General features: G+C 35.8%; 1 pseudogene; it reads left to right on the plus strand.

The window, feature by feature from the left end:
• Positions 1-3,714: 3,714 nt before the first annotated feature.
• LOC140612105 (elongation factor 1-alpha 1 pseudogene) lies at positions 3,715-5,164 on the plus strand (annotated as a pseudogene).
• The last annotated feature ends 10,862 nt before the right edge of the window (positions 5,165-16,026 follow it).

The following is a 16,026-nucleotide window of genomic DNA, read 5'->3' on the forward strand; positions in this document are numbered from 1 at the left end:
ATCAGGCAAGGGCTATTTTAACCTCTGAAGGCTTCTCTTAAAGTACTGGCAGTGCAAAAATATTATTTTGCATCCTGGAAGGGATTTTAAGGCAGGAGTGAGTCAGCCAGATACATGAAATAAACGGCAATTCTACTTTCTTTCCTCCCATAGCATGGGCCACTGCTGTTTTTTTTTTTTTTTTTCCACTGCTGGGTTTAAGTTTGTATCAGTTAACTCAAAAATGGCTACCAAATATGGCTCAGATTAACACACTGAATGAACAGTGTGTTACATCCCCGTGTACCTCCACATATAAACAAGGAACCAATCATCTCAGTATAATTACCTATTTGATAAACTTTCTCACCAGGAGCCAGTAAAATTCATATATACTTAATTCTTTCTTGGTTTCTTGTAGAAGATTCTATAAAAATTCTTCATAATCCATTTATTATTCTGATTTTTTATATCTTTTTCAGGTCCACGGGGCATTCGGATAGCATTTGCTCTAGTTGCAGGGATAAATTAAGAGCAGATTTGTATGTTTTTTAAATGTGAGAATTTCCAACACCCCGGGCACTTTCAATTCTTCCTAAATAATCCCATTCAAATTCTTAGGTGCCAGACCTTCGACCATTAAGGTACTGATCTTGACCATGAAATCCTATCATCTTTAGACCTCAAATTATCTTTAAAATGCACTGCACATATCTCTAGAGCTAGTTTTATCTCAGAGCATTAGGTATGGGGAGAAAACATACTTTAAGGTGTTTATATAATAATACTCTTTTTACCCCTTTGTCTTGTGTTTTTTCTACTGCAGTCATTTTGAGGTATGAGAAGTAAACTTTTACATCTACTGTGCCTACATTACTTAACACATTGAAGTATTCCAAAGCTGCAGCCAAAGCTCTGCTTTAGTCTTTTGGTAGAGAAATATTTTATATAATAGCTTAATCATCAACTTCACAGACAAATCATGAGCTCCTTTGTGCTACCACCTCCAGCTTTGTACTATTGCCAGTTCTATAACCTCCAAGCCTTTATGAGGATCCATTACTTGCAAGTTAACTTGCAATAACTATTTTAGGTGGCATTTTATTTTTTCATACCTCGAGGAACATGGACCGGCTTTGGTTGCCTCAGTTAATGGTTAATTTTAAGAAAAAGAAAGAAAGAAGAAAGAAAGAAAGAAAGAAAGAAAGAAAGAAAGAAAGAAAGAAAGAAAGAAAGAAAGGAAAAGAAAAGAAAAGAAAAGAAAAGAAAAGAAGAAAAGAAAAGAAAAGAAAAGAAAAGAAAAGAAAAGAAAAGAAAAGAAAAGAAAAGAAAAGAAAAGAAAGTTTCAAAGCTGTATAAGTAAGACTTTGAATTAGCAACTCATTCAGATCACAATATGATCCCTAGTAGTCTTCTATCCTAGGGATGCAATGTCTAAGCTTATTTTCTCTTTCTCTCTTAACAGTTGTGTATATTTATATACTTCACACACATACACACGCACATCCAAACACACATACACATGTACTGTTCCAGCTCCATAGGTTTTTATTTCCTTTCCCTCCTATAGACTCGTTCAGATTCTGTTGCCAGTATATTCTGTTTTTAGCTATTGCTTTCACAGTAAAACTCACTAATTCCTGATTATGTTAGTGTAGCCCATCATGATCAAACATAGAGTAATTTTTTCCAACAGAACCTTTAAGACACCTCTTAATTTAATTCCTGGCCCAACTATCAAAAAAGCTGATTCACAGTTAATATCATTTGATGCAAAATATGACCATCAATGCAAAATGAACCACCAAGCCTGCTTTCCTTAGATGCAGCCTGTAAGAAAGAGAAAGTAGACAAAGGAAGGCCATCTTAAAGTGGTGAAAGTAAGGTCGTGGTAAATATCTTTTGGGGTATTGCCTATGAATTGAATGAGACATATAAAGAGAAAAATAAAAGATGAATGACAGATTTTTGACCTAAATAACTGCCGATTTGTAATTCACTTTACTGAAGAGAAGATAGGTATAGAAAAGATTATAGGAAGAACATCACATTTCACTCTGGGCATGGTAAGTATGAGAGACCCATCAGATATCTCAGTGCATTTGCTAAATCAGCAGCTGGCTATATGTAACTAGTAACCAGAAGAGAATTTGGGGCTGAAGATAGACACTTAGAGATTATCAGTATTCATTTAAAGGCTGTGGAGTGGAATTTATTACTATTAAGATTGTAGGAAACAGCTATGTGTTACCATATATAAAGATGGTGGTAAAATTGGAGGTGATAAAATAATAACAAGAATAATAGAGTGCTACTTTGCATTTTTGTATACTTTAAGATTTTTCAGTGAGTGGTCACAGCAATAGTCTATCCTTATATGAATCATGTCATGGAGATAGGGGAGTTACTAACATATTTTAATATGAAGAGTTTGAAATACCAATTGTTAAAGTTACTTATACACATACATGCATAGGCCACAGGAGATCTGGGACTAGTTTTTGGATTGTCCTCACAAGCCTATACTTGCTACCTTTACATCTTATGCCTTAGGAGGTTCACATCAAGAAAGGAGACATAGAAATTTCCAAACCTTACCAAGATTTCATATTCTATAAAACTGAAAAAATGGATTCCCCCAACAATTTTCTACTTAGGGTAATGAAGGTAACATGGGAACCACTCCACACTCCTAAATCTGGAAGAGGATTCCTATAACAAAGAGATGTCTATTTATGATGCACTGTCAGAATGTGTAATATTTGCTTAGATAATTAAGGTTAACATGCTAGGGTTATATTCTATTTATTTCTAGAATTGATTCTCCACCAACACACACTGTCAGGTTTTTTTCTCTTTGCAAATGGTCAGTCCAATTCCTATAACATTTACACTGCTGATACAAAGTCACAAGGCCAAATGCTGGAAAAGATGAAAATGTGTTTATTAAAATCATACTTGTGCCTTCTCAAAAGCAATGCAAAGGACAGGATAAAGTCTAGGTCCCAGGGATATGAATTAAGAAACTTTTAAGTAAAATTTTAAACTTTTTTTTTCCTATTTTTCAACAAGAAAATTATCTCTTAGTGAGAAAATTCCTTGACTGATAAAGATAAAGATAATGCACTAAGAAGATTTTTATCAACACTGGTGAACATAGATGCCTGCTATCCTTTACCATTTCTTTTGGTATGTGCCTTGGTTTTCCAATGCGAAAACTTCTTGCAGTCTCTCTCATTTCATGTGGACATTTATGGCTGATTTCAACTATTGATTTAAGGAGAATCAAGCCTACCTATTCAGGGCATATCATTTCTCTGACCACAACAATTGATCCATGGATGGCCAAGTAACCCAAAATACTACTGGTATTCCATCTCAAGTCTTTGTTGTAACTATTAAAGAACGAGAATTCTATCCTTACTGAAACTCAATTAATAATGTTGAGAGGGTCTGGTAAAGAATGAAGCCAGGAGAGAAGATAGAAAGTCCAACCAATAAAGAGATGGACCATACCCTGATGGCTTTGTTTGAATCTCTATACATTAGAATTACACAGCATTTATTTTATTTTATATTTGGATTTTGCCATGGACACATGACACTAGGAGTACTTAGCATATGACATTAACAGAAGATATAACCAGTTAAAATGAATCAAGATTCACTTTTTTCACAACGGGTTTGCTGCCAGAACACAGGTGTCATGAAAACCACCGCTAAACCTAAATCAAAATGGGAAAAGAAAAGACTCACATCAACATCGTTGTCATTGGACATGTAGATTCAGGCAAGTCTACCACAACTGGCCATCTGATCTACAAATATGGTGGGATCAACAAAAGAACTATCTAAAAATTTGAGAAGGAGGCTGCTGAGATGGGAAAAGGCTCTTTCAAGTATGCCTGGGTCTTGGATGAACTAAAAGCTGAATGAGAACATGATATCACCATTGATTTCTCCCTGGGAAATTTGAGACCAACAAGTATTATGTGACCATCATTGATGCCCCAGGACATAGAGACTTTATCAAAAACATGATTACAGGCACATCTCAGGCTGACTGTGCTGTCCTAATTATTGCTGCTGGTGTTGGTGAATTTGAAGCAGGTATCTCCAAGAATGGGCAGACCCATGAGCATGCCCTTCTGGCTTACACACTGGGTGTAAAACAACTAATTGTTGGTGTTAACAAAATGGATTCCATTGAACCACCCTACAGCCAGAAGAGATATGAGGAAATCATTAAGGAAGTCAGCACCTACATTAAGAAAATTGGCTACAACCCCGATACAGTAGCATTTGTGCCAATTTCTGGTTGGAATGGTGACAACATGCATGAGCCAAGTGCTAACATGCCTTGGTTCAAGGGATAGAAAGTCACCTATAAAGATGGGAATGCCAGTGGAACCATACTCCTTGAAGCTCTGGATTGCATTCTGCCACCAACGTGTCCAACTGATAAGTCCTTGCATCTGCCTCTCTAGGAAGTCTACACAATTGGTGGTATTGGTACTGTCCCAGTGGGTCAAGTGGAAACTGGAGTTCTTAAGCCTGGCATGGTGGTCACCTTTGCTCCGGTCAATGTTACAACTGAAGTCAAGTCTGTTGAAATGCACCATGAAGCTTTGAGGGAGGCTCTTCCTGGGGACAATGTGGGCTTCAATGTCAAGAACATATCTGTCAAAGATGTTCGTCCTGGCAATGTGGCTGGTGACAGCAAAAATGAACCACCAATGGAAGCAGCTGGCTTCACAGCTCAGGTGATTATCCTGAACCATCCCGGCCAAATCAGTGCTAGATATGCACCTCTGATGGATTGTCACACAGTCCACGTTGCTTGCAAGTTTGCTGAGCTGAAGGAGAAGATAGATCGTTGTTCTGGAAAAAAGCTGGAAGATGGTCCCAAGTTCTTGAAATCTGGCCATTGTTGATAGGTTCCTGGCAAACCTATGTGTGTTGAGAGCTTCTCTGACTATCCTCCTCTGGGCTGTTTTGCTGTTTGTGACATGAGACAGACAGTTGCTGTGGGTGTCATCAAAGCAGTGGACAAGAAGGCAGCTGGAGCTGGCAAAGTCATCAAGTCTGCCCAGAAAGCTCAGAAGGCTAAATGAGTATTATCCCCAATACCTGCCACCCATCTTAATCAGTGGTGGAAGAAGGGTCTCAGAACTGTTTGTGTCAATTGGCCATTTACATTTAATAGTAAAAGACTGGTTATGATAACAGTGCATCATAAAACCTTCAGAAAGAAAGGAGAATGTTTTGTGGACCGTGTGTGTGTGTGTGTGTGTGTGTGTGGCAGTTTTAAGTTATTAGTTTTTTAAATCAGTACTTTTTCATGGAAACAACTTGACCAAAAATCTGTCACAGAATTTTAAGACCCATTAAAACAAAAGTTTAATGAGAAAAAAAAATGTATCAAGATTCTATAGAAATTGATAACTTATTCAGAAAACACAAAAATCTATCATATGTATGAATATACCTAATCAATCTATATATAAACAGGGACCTTTTATATTTTCCTGGTTCCATGTTAAATCTTAGTGATACTTAATGGATGTATCAAACTTTCTTGCAATCTCGAAATCAGAATAGGAGGCTTTTGGCTGAGGAAATTAAAAATACTTTAAAGAAAATTATTTATTTCACCACTTCATAATAAACCACTACCTGGATCAGTTACATAAAAATAAAAAAAAAGTTATGACCCAGGCACTGTGGTAAGTCCTCTGTATGTTATAACTTCTCTCTTTTAGTACTATTGAAATTCATATAATCAGATCACTAACCTGTTGTACTGAGCCATTCATCACTGAACTTACATACTGACATTATGTGTAAGATCCCTGCTCAACATCTATAAGACAGAGATAGAAAGAAGCCATTACAAATCCTAGGAAATTTTTATGACAAAAGAGTTGGCTCCTCAGTGGATAAAGTGTTTACAAAGTAACCTCGAGCATTAAAAGGGAAATAGAAGAGTTGGTCCATATTCTAAATTTGAGAGAGAGGAACCTTCAAAGTTATGAAAGAGAAATAATAAGGAGAAAAAAAACAGCTGAGGAGACTGTTAGCCATGGATATCTAGAGCAACTACATGCTCATTAAGTATCCCCATCCTCTAGTAAATGGACATTAAATAATTCCAGATTTTTTCTCCTTCCGTTTCAAAGCATTCTGTTTCTTCTTGCTGTCATGAAGTCTACCATCCTAACAGTAGCTGAGTCTTTCCTGCCCAGCAAGACTCATTTTACTGCAATTTTCTGACAGCCCCTTGCCCCATGTTTCCACTCTATCATCTCTTTATATCAATGCTTTTGTATTAATGTGAATGTGTTATCCTTTATAATGGTGTTTTTCATTTCACTCACAGCCTTCTAGAGACAATCACTTAATCTAAAGGGACAGTTTCAATGGGAGGAATTTTAAGTACCATTCCAAATGAGCAAGAGGCATTTTGATCAGAAGAGCCTTAACAATATTTCTGAAACCAAAGTGAACAATCTGCCTGTTTTTTATCAGTTGTGAATTGACTCTTAGATCCCTCTACTCTAAGACAGCATCTGGACTATACATATAGAAATTCTAAAAAAGTAATTTTAACTATTAAGATAAGCTCATTATTTCACCACAAGTTCAATCACAATAAGCAAACATGTTAATATTGGTTGATATGACTTGGCAAGATCACAGAGATAGGGTACACATGGAAGAGGAATCCAGCTTTCATGACACTCTTCCCCACATGCTCCCATAAGGCTTCTACATACTTACTGTCTTCTTTGGTCATCCCAGACCATAAATTTACAATGTCCATGCCAATAATTTGTCTTAGTAATAATTACTTTAACAGATAAAAGATGTAGTTTTGGCCTTGATTTCCTTCTAAAAGCACTTAAACTGTAAGAGATCAGAATATGTCGCCTCCTTGGGATGCCTGGATGGCTCAGCGGTTTAGCAGCCGCCTTCGACCCAGGGCGTGATCCTGGAGTCCCACATTGGGCTCCCTGCAAGGAGCCTGCTTCTCCCTCTACCTATGTCTCTGCCTTTCTCTCGCTCCATGTCACTCTTGAATAAATAAATAAAATCTTAAAAAAAAAAAGAATATGTCACCTCAAATACGCTATTTTGGCATAAAAATTATTTTGAGCTGAAGACAACTGAGAAGCAAAAAAAACCTCTCTGCCCCACTCCACCTTCAATTTACATAAAAGCAGGTTTAGGCATTTAATCATTGGTGAATCTTACCAGCCCTGAGAAGAAATCAAGAGGCATCTACATAACAAACCTTACTAAAACAGCCCTTACTTTCCATTAGTTTCCCTATATATTTACCTTCTTATGGTTTGCCTCCCTTGGAAATATAAAGCCATTTTCTTCTGTCTTGTCATTTGTCTACAAATTTGTTCTTTGTTAATATGCTATATAACCCCTAGTTCTAACCATCTCTTTGAGTTATTCATCACCGAGTTTCTCCCTCATATATGTGAACTGTATGTATTAATAAATTGTTTGATTTTCTCTTGTTAATCTGTCTTTTGTAAATCTAATTTGCAGGGCCCCAGGGAACCTAAGAGAATAGAGAAAAAAGGTTTATTTCCTCCCCTACAATACAAAATTCAGAGTTTAAATATCAGAATGAATTAGTTAATCTTATTAAGAGAAAAATCTTACCCAGATTATCAGAAACATGTATTGGTTTAAAATAAAACTATAATCTCTTCCATAGAACTGGTCTTCTAACATATCTATTTGAAAATATTTGGCAAACATAAATATAGTCACTGTTTATAATAAAAAATATTATATTTTAATTTGTTAAAAAAAACTGTGGTGGTTGAGATGGTTTCTGTGTTAAGGAATAAAAGTGAATGGAAAAGACTTTTCAGGTAACTTTGTGGAGATATGCTGAAAGGTGGTCAAGGTATACAAAGGTATACAATCAATGAAAGATGTTAGTCTCTATCTAGCATCTACCTATCTATCTATCCATCTATCTATCATCTATCTATCTATCTATTTATCTATCTATCTATCGACAGTTTTAAGTGCTTGTATAGTCAATCTCTGAGATGTCTTATATGCAGTCTCACTTATGGCTAATTTCTGCTGTTTTGTCTTCAACCTCTATCTTTTCCTTTAAGAACTATCTTCTATACAAAAACTTAATTTTTTTTAAATTCATCTGTCTGAAATAGTTTCTCTACAGGTATAGTGTTTTTCTTGAAACTTACTTGGTTGTTTGCTTTCATTTACATTTGGTATATATTTTAAAATTTAGATATATGAATATACATATAAAATATAACTAAGAGTCTCAGCTAAAAGTTACTAGTAATATTTACTCTTTCAATATTTTAGATTCATAATGATGTATCTTTGTTTTATAAAAACTTAAATGATTACCTTTGACACCTCATCTGTTTATGGAAATTCTGTGGTTTCACTGATCTATTTTTTTTTAAGATTGTATTTATTTATTCATGAAAGACAGAGAGAGAGAGAGAGAGAGAGACAGAGACACAGGCAGATGGAGAAGCAGGCTCCATGCAGGGAGCCTGACGTGGAACTCTATCCTGGGACTCCAGGACCACGTCCTGGGCTGAAGGCAGGCGCTAAATCACTGAGCCACCCAGGGATCCCCTCAACTGAATTTTCAATGACATACTTAAGAGATGGGATAAGGCTATCCTGCTGCAAATCACAAATTTTACTCCATGTCTAAATGTTCAACTGCACATGAAATTATAAATCATATTTTCAGTATACGTGTTTGAATGTAGTTTTCACTAATTCAAGTAGGCCCCTCATTTCAGAAAATCAAAACATCTTTATGGAGTACCTTCTGAATGTCAATTTCTACTAAGTCCCAGGGGTTCAACGATGTATAAAGATGATGTCTTTACTCAAAGATTGCACAGATTGTATTTGCATATTTAAGCTTTCTTTTGAGCTCTGGGGGAAAATATGTTCTCACAATTTAAGATTTATACTGCATATTGAGTAGTTTTTCTATAATATCTGATTGGATAATGCTATTTCTTTTTTGAACAATTTCTGCTTGCATATACAAATTTGTTGAAGAGGCAAAGTTCTAATAACAATTTCATCTTAATAATAATAGATGAAAATATTCATTTGCAGAGAACAACAAGTCAGGCCACTTCTAATCCTTTTATCCTATCTCTGTTTTCATGCCTTTCTGGGGGTTAAACTTACCTAAATAAATACATGTATGTGTGTGTATATGTTATATGAATATATACACATATTTTCAAAATAAATACATTTTTATTTATTTATGTATAAATATATAAAAATATATTTTACAGGAATAATATTTAAAATATTTAATCATAAATAAGGCATGCTGACTAAAGCCAGAACTTTCTCCTGAGGAGAGCAGGTATCATTTATAACCATAGTAGTTATCAGTTAAATATCAGCCCTAGTTTTAGCAAATGGAGTTTGGGCTATCAATACATAAACATTGATATCAAGCAGCAGAGTCCCAATACGAGAGTTATTTTTTTTCTAATTCATGTTATTTTGGGCAGAGGAATTTTGGTAGGATGACAGTAACATGATTTTAGAATGTCTCTGAACATTTGAACAAAAATAAATATATGTGTCAGGATAGCAAAACAAGCATATGGCCAGCATCTACGATAAAATTAAGTGACAAAGTACTACCATAGTCCCCAAAATTTAAGTGGGAAAAAACAAACAAAACAAAAACCCACCATACATACACACAGCAATAAAATCACTGTGTGTACACAGTGGTATAGAAGGATGCAGAAGGGAGAAGAGAATTTGGAGGTCTTTTTGGAGAGCTTAATGGAAGGCAATGGAAAGTGGTTTCAAGCCTCCAAGGAATGGGGGAACTGACTGTTTTGAGGTGAAGTTAAATGGTGCTAGAGTATTTGGGAATCTCAGAACTCTTGAAATGACCCACTAAAATATCCTTTCAGGACAAAGCCCCCAGATTATGAGAATTTGTTGAAGTCTACTTATAATTGATGTATGATTTTGTAACATCATACATTGGTCATTTCGGAAATGCTGGATCACAAAATTATGCAATTCTTACAGATATTTATACATTTAATTGTATGATATAAAAATCATATTCATAATAATCTCTTAATTCATAAATGTTGAGAAGCTGCCAATCTTATGGTGGCAGATAACTAAGTTTTCCTAAATTTTAATATTCATCTGAAAATAGAGATTTTTTTATGGGTAACAAATACAATCAGATTTTCTCTTGAAATTACAGGTTGAGTATGTTAATTTTCAACAATTTTTCTTTCAAAAATCCAACTCTGAATAACCGTAATTTATTTTTCTGACTTTTTTTTTTTCAAATAAAAATTAAGAAAGTAACGTTCAGCTTTCAAATCACACAATAGCACAAAACAAATACTTCTGAAGACAACCATTGTACTTTGTTATGCAGGAAAAGTGCTTTATGCATATTGCTTATTTTATTACATCAAATATTAAAAGGACATATCTTTGTTGGCTGACATTTAATAAAGTTTATATTTTTTCATTTCTTCATCCAAAACATTCTTAAGAGAAACTGGTTTTGGTTGTTTCCTTTTCTGTAAGTGTATGACAATGAAGAATACAATGCCTACTAGTTCTGTTTGGCGTCACTGTTTTGTTTGCTAAATGTCACCACTTTAATGACCCAACCCCACTGATTTTGCATCAGCAATAAAACGTTAATGTAGTTACTTTTGGATAAATTATGATATAAAATCAGCACTACTTGTATTTGTTGCCAAGTATTCACATAGAAATCTAAAACTAGTTAGTGCTGATACTAGAAGAATATAAGCAAAATAATAAAGTAGATTAAAGCTGCATATTTTAAAATAAATTTCAAGAAATTAAGAAAATACTATAGAACTTGAAATAATAGCATACAGTAGAATTATATAGACTCATAATGAGGTAATTGGAGAAAAGGGAGATTAATTTGAAAAGGTATTGACAGAATTCAAAGACATTTTTACAAATTAAAAAATAAATTATTTCAGAAATGAAGAATCAATGAAACACAAAGATGAATAAACAACATAATAAAGTACTTAATATAAATAGATGACATAAAGGGAAGAAATTTTAAAATGAATTAATATAAAAAATGATTTGATTAATATAACATAAGCAAAGAAGATTCAATTTATATTTAATAATAATCCAGGAAGAAGAAAACTAAAGCAATAGAAATTTACTAAATTTACACTATAATTTAAATTTGAAAGCTTAACAAAATATGAAAAATAGTTTTAAACTATTAATTAAACAAACATACTGTGTATCTGGAAACATCAATCTGAATGGCCAACTGACAGACATAGATTCTAATAAAATTATTAAACTCAATATATATCATAGGAGAAAATTCTTTAGGCATCCAGGGCTCATATAACATAGCAATACTTTTATAAAGCAGACATGGGAGATATTAAAAAGAAAAAATGGATGCAGACTAAAGACTGATACAGGAGACTCTAATGCATCTCTCTCAACCCAAGATAGATGAAGTGAACAAAATATTATAATAATGTAAAAATTTAACAATGATAAACAATGTAACAATTATAACAATTAAAAATAAAGCAAATTTATCAATTATAGCAAAATATGCTACCCTAAAATTTGCCACTCTGATGTAAGGATTATTTTGAGCTGATGGCAAATAAAAAGAAACAGATACAAAAAAAGCTCTCTGTATACCCCCCCTATTTGCCAAAAACAGGACTAAAATTTTAAAGGTGTCCTCCCCTTCTACCACCCCTAGTTCGTTTCCCAGAGTTAGGTGTCTTTACGTTCTGTCTCCCTTTCTGATATTTCCCACACATTTCTCCTCCCTTCCCTTATATTCCCTTTCACTATTATTTATATTCCCCAAATGAATGAGAACATATAACGTTTGTCCTTCACCGACTGACTTACTTCACTCAGCATAATACCCTCCAGTTCCATCCACGTTGAAGCAAATGGTGGGTATTTGTCATTTCTAATGGCTGAGGAATATTCCATTGTATACATAGACCACAGCTTCTTTATCCATTTATCTGTCGATGGACACCGAGGCTCCTTCCACAGTTTGGCTATTGTGGACATTGCTGCTAGAAACATCGGGGTGCAGGTGTCCCGGCATTTCATTGCATTTGTATCTTTGGGGTAAATCCCCAGCAGTGCAATTACTGGGTCATAGGGCAGGTCTATTTTTAACTCTTTGAGGAACCTCCACACAGTTTTCCAGAGTGGCTGCACCAGTTCACATTCCCACCAACAGTGTAAGAGGGTTCCCTTTTCTCCGCATCCTCTCCAACATTTGTGGTTTCCTGCCTTGTTAATTTGCCCCATTCTCACTGGTGTGAGGTGGGATCTCATTGTGGTTTTGATTTGTATTTCCCTGATGGCAAGTGATGCAGAGCATTTTCTCATGTGCATGTTGGCCATGTCTATGTCTTCCTCTGTGAGATTTCTCTTCATGTCTTTTGTCCATTTCATGATTGGATTGTTTGTTTCTTTGGTGTTGAGTTTAATAAGTTCTTTATAGATCTTGGAAACTAGCCCTTTATCTGATACGTCATTTGCAAATATCTTCTCCCATTCTGTAGGTTGTCTTTGAGTTTTGTTGACTGTATCCTTTGCTGTGCAAAAGCTTCTTATCTTGATGAAGTCCCAATAGTTCATTTTTGCTGTTGTTTCTTTTGCCTTCGTGGATTATCTTGCAAGAAGTTACTGTGGCCGAGTTCAAAAAGGGCGTTGCCTGTGTTCTACTCTAGGATTTTGATGGAATCTTGTCTCACATTTAGATCTTTCATCCATTTTGAGTTTATCTTTGTGTATGGTGCAAGAGAGTGGTCTAGTTTCATTCTTCTGCATGTGGATGTCCAATTTTCCCAGCACCATGTATTGAAGAGACTGTCTTTCTTCCAACGGATAGTCTTTCCTCCTTTATCGAATATTAGTTCACCATAAAGTTCAGGGTCCACTTCTGGATTCTCTGTTCTGTTCCATTGATCCATGTGTCTGTTTTTGTGCCAGTACCACACTGTCTTGATGACCACAGCTTTGTAGTCCAACCTGAAATCTGGCATTGTGATGCCCCCAGATATGGTTTTCTTTTTTAAAATTCCCCTGGCTATTTGGGGTCTTTTCTGATTCCACACAAATCTTAAAATAATTTGTTCTCTGAAGAAGGTCCATGGTATTTTGATAGGGATTGCATTAAACGTGTAAATTGCCCTGGGTAACATTGACATTTTCACAATATTAATTCTGCCAATCCATGAGCATGGAATAGTTTTCCATCTCTTTGTGTCTTCCTCAATTTCTTTCAGAAGTGTTCTATAGTTTTGAGGGTATAGATCCCTTACCTCCTTGGTTAGGTTTATTCCTAGGTATCTTATGCTTTTGGGTGCAATTGTAAATGGGATTGACTCCTTAATTTCTCTTTCTTCAGTCTCATTGTTAGTGTATAGAAATGCCACTGATTTCTGGGCATTGATTTTGTATCCTGCCACGCTACCAAATTGCTGTATGAGTTCTAGCAATCTTGGGGTGGAGACTTTTGGGTTTTCTATGTAGAGTATCATGTCATCGGCGAAGAGGGAGAGTTTGACTTCTTCTTTGCCAATTCGAATGCCTTTAATGTCTTTTTGTTGTCTGATTGCTGAGGCTAGGACTTCCAGTACTATGTTGAACAGCAGTGGTGAGAGTGGACATCCCTGTCTTGTTCCTGATCTTAGGGGAAAGGCTCCCAGTGCTTCCCCATTGAGAATGATATTTGTTGTGGGCTTTTCGTAGATGGCTGTTAAGATGCTGAGTAATGTTCCCTCTATCCCTACACTCTGAAGAGTTTTGATCAGGAATGGATGCTGTATTTTGTCAAATGCTTTCTCTGCATCTAATGAGAGGATCATATGGATCTTGGTTTTTCTCTTGCTGATATGATGAATCACATTGATTGTTTTACGGGTGTTGAACCAGCCTTGTGTCCCAGGGATAAATCCTACTTGGTCATGGTGAATAATTTTCTTAATGTATGTTGGATCCTATTGGCCAGTATCTTGTTGAGAATTTTTGCATCCATGTTCATCAGGGATATTGGTCTGTAATTCTCCTTTTTGGTGGGGTCTTTGTCTGGTTTTGAATTCAGGTGATGCTGGCCTCATAGAACGAATTTGGAAGTACTCCATCTCTTTCTATCTTTCCAAACAGCTTTAGGAGAATAGGTATGGGTTCTTTAAACATTTGATAGAATTCTCCAGGGAAGCCATCTGGCCCTGGACTCTTGTGTCTTGGGAGGTTTTTGATGACTGCTTCAATTTCCTCCCTGGTTATTGGCCTGTTCAGGTTTTCTATTTCTTCCTGTTCCAGTTTTGGTAGTTTGTGGCTTTCCAGGAATGCGTCCATTTCTTCTAAATTGCCTAATTTATTGGCATATACCTGTTCATAATATGTTTTTAAAATCGTTTGTGGGGATCCCTGGGTGGCGCAGCGGTTTTGGCGCCTGCCTTTGGTCCACGGCGTGATCCTGGAGACCCGGGATCGAATCCCACATCGGGCTCCCGGTGCTTGGAGCCTGCTTCTCCTTCTGCCTGTGTCTCTGCCTCTCTCTCTCTGTGTGTGAGACTATCATGAATAAATTAAAAAAAAAATTGTATTTCCTTGGTGTTGGTAGTGATCTCTCCTTTCTCATTCATGATTTTCTTTTTTTTTTTTTCATTCATGATTTTCTTAATTTGAGTCTTATCTCTCTTCTTTTTATAAGGCTGGCTAATGGTTTATCTATCTTATTAATTCTTTCAAAGAACCAACTCCTGGTTCTGTTGATCTGTTCCACAGTTCTTCTGGTCTCGATTTCATTGAGTTCTGCTCTAATCTTTATTAACTCTCTCCTTCTCCTGGGTGTAGGATCTATCTGCTGGTTTTTCTCTAGCTCCTTTATGTGTAAGGTTAGCTTTTGTATTTGAGTTTTTTCCAGTTTTTGAATGGATGCTTGTATTGCGATGTATTTCCCCCATAGGACTGCTTTTGCTGCATCCCAAAGATTTTGAACAGTTGTATCTTCATTCTCATTAGTTTCCATGAATCTTTTTAATTCTTCCTTAATTTCCTGGTTGACCCTTTCATCTTTTAGCAGGATGGTCCTTATCCTTCACGTGTTTGAGGTCCTTCCAAACTTCTTGTTGTGATTTAATTCTAATTTCAAGGCATTATGGTCTGAGAATATGCAGGGGACGATCCCAATCTTCTGGTATCGGTTCAGACCCGATTTGTGACCCAGTATTGGTGGTCATTCTGGAGAAAGTTCCATGTGCACTTGAGAAGAATGTGTATTCAGTTGAGTTTGGATGTAAAGTTCTGTAGATATCTGTGAAATCCATCTGGTCCAGTGTATCATTTAAAGCTCTCGTTGCTTTGGAGATGTTGTGCTTAGAAGACCTATCAAGTATAGAAAGAGCTAGATTGAAGTCACCAAGTATAAGTGTATTATTATCTAAGTATTTCTTTACTTTGGTTATTAATTGGCTTATATATTTGGCAGCTCCCACATTCGGGGCATATATATTGAGGATTGTTAAGTCCTCTTGTTGGATAGATCCTTTAAGTATGATATATTGTCCCTTTTCGTCTCTCACTACAGTCTTGGGGGTAAATTTTAGTTTATCTGATATGAGGATGGCTACTCCTGCTTTCTTTTGAGGACCATTTGAATGGTAAATGGTTCTCCAACCTTTTATTTTCAGGCTGTAGGTGTCCTTCTGTCTAAAATGAGTCTCTTGTAGACAGCAAATAGATGGGTCCTGCTTTTTTATCCAGTCTGAAACCCTGCGCCTTTTGATGGGGTCATTAAGCCCATTCACGTTCACAGTTACTATTGAGAGATATGAGTTTAGTGTCATCATGATATCTATTCAGTCCTTGTTTTTGTGGATTGTTCCACTGAACTTCTTCTTAAAGGGGAATTTTAAGAGTCCCCCTTAAAATTTCTTGCAGAGCTGG

Source organism: Canis lupus, chromosome 20 (genome assembly GCF_048164855.1).
Source record: "Canis lupus baileyi chromosome 20, mCanLup2.hap1, whole genome shotgun sequence".
Classification (NCBI taxonomy): Eukaryota; Metazoa; Chordata; class Mammalia; order Carnivora; family Canidae; genus Canis; species Canis lupus.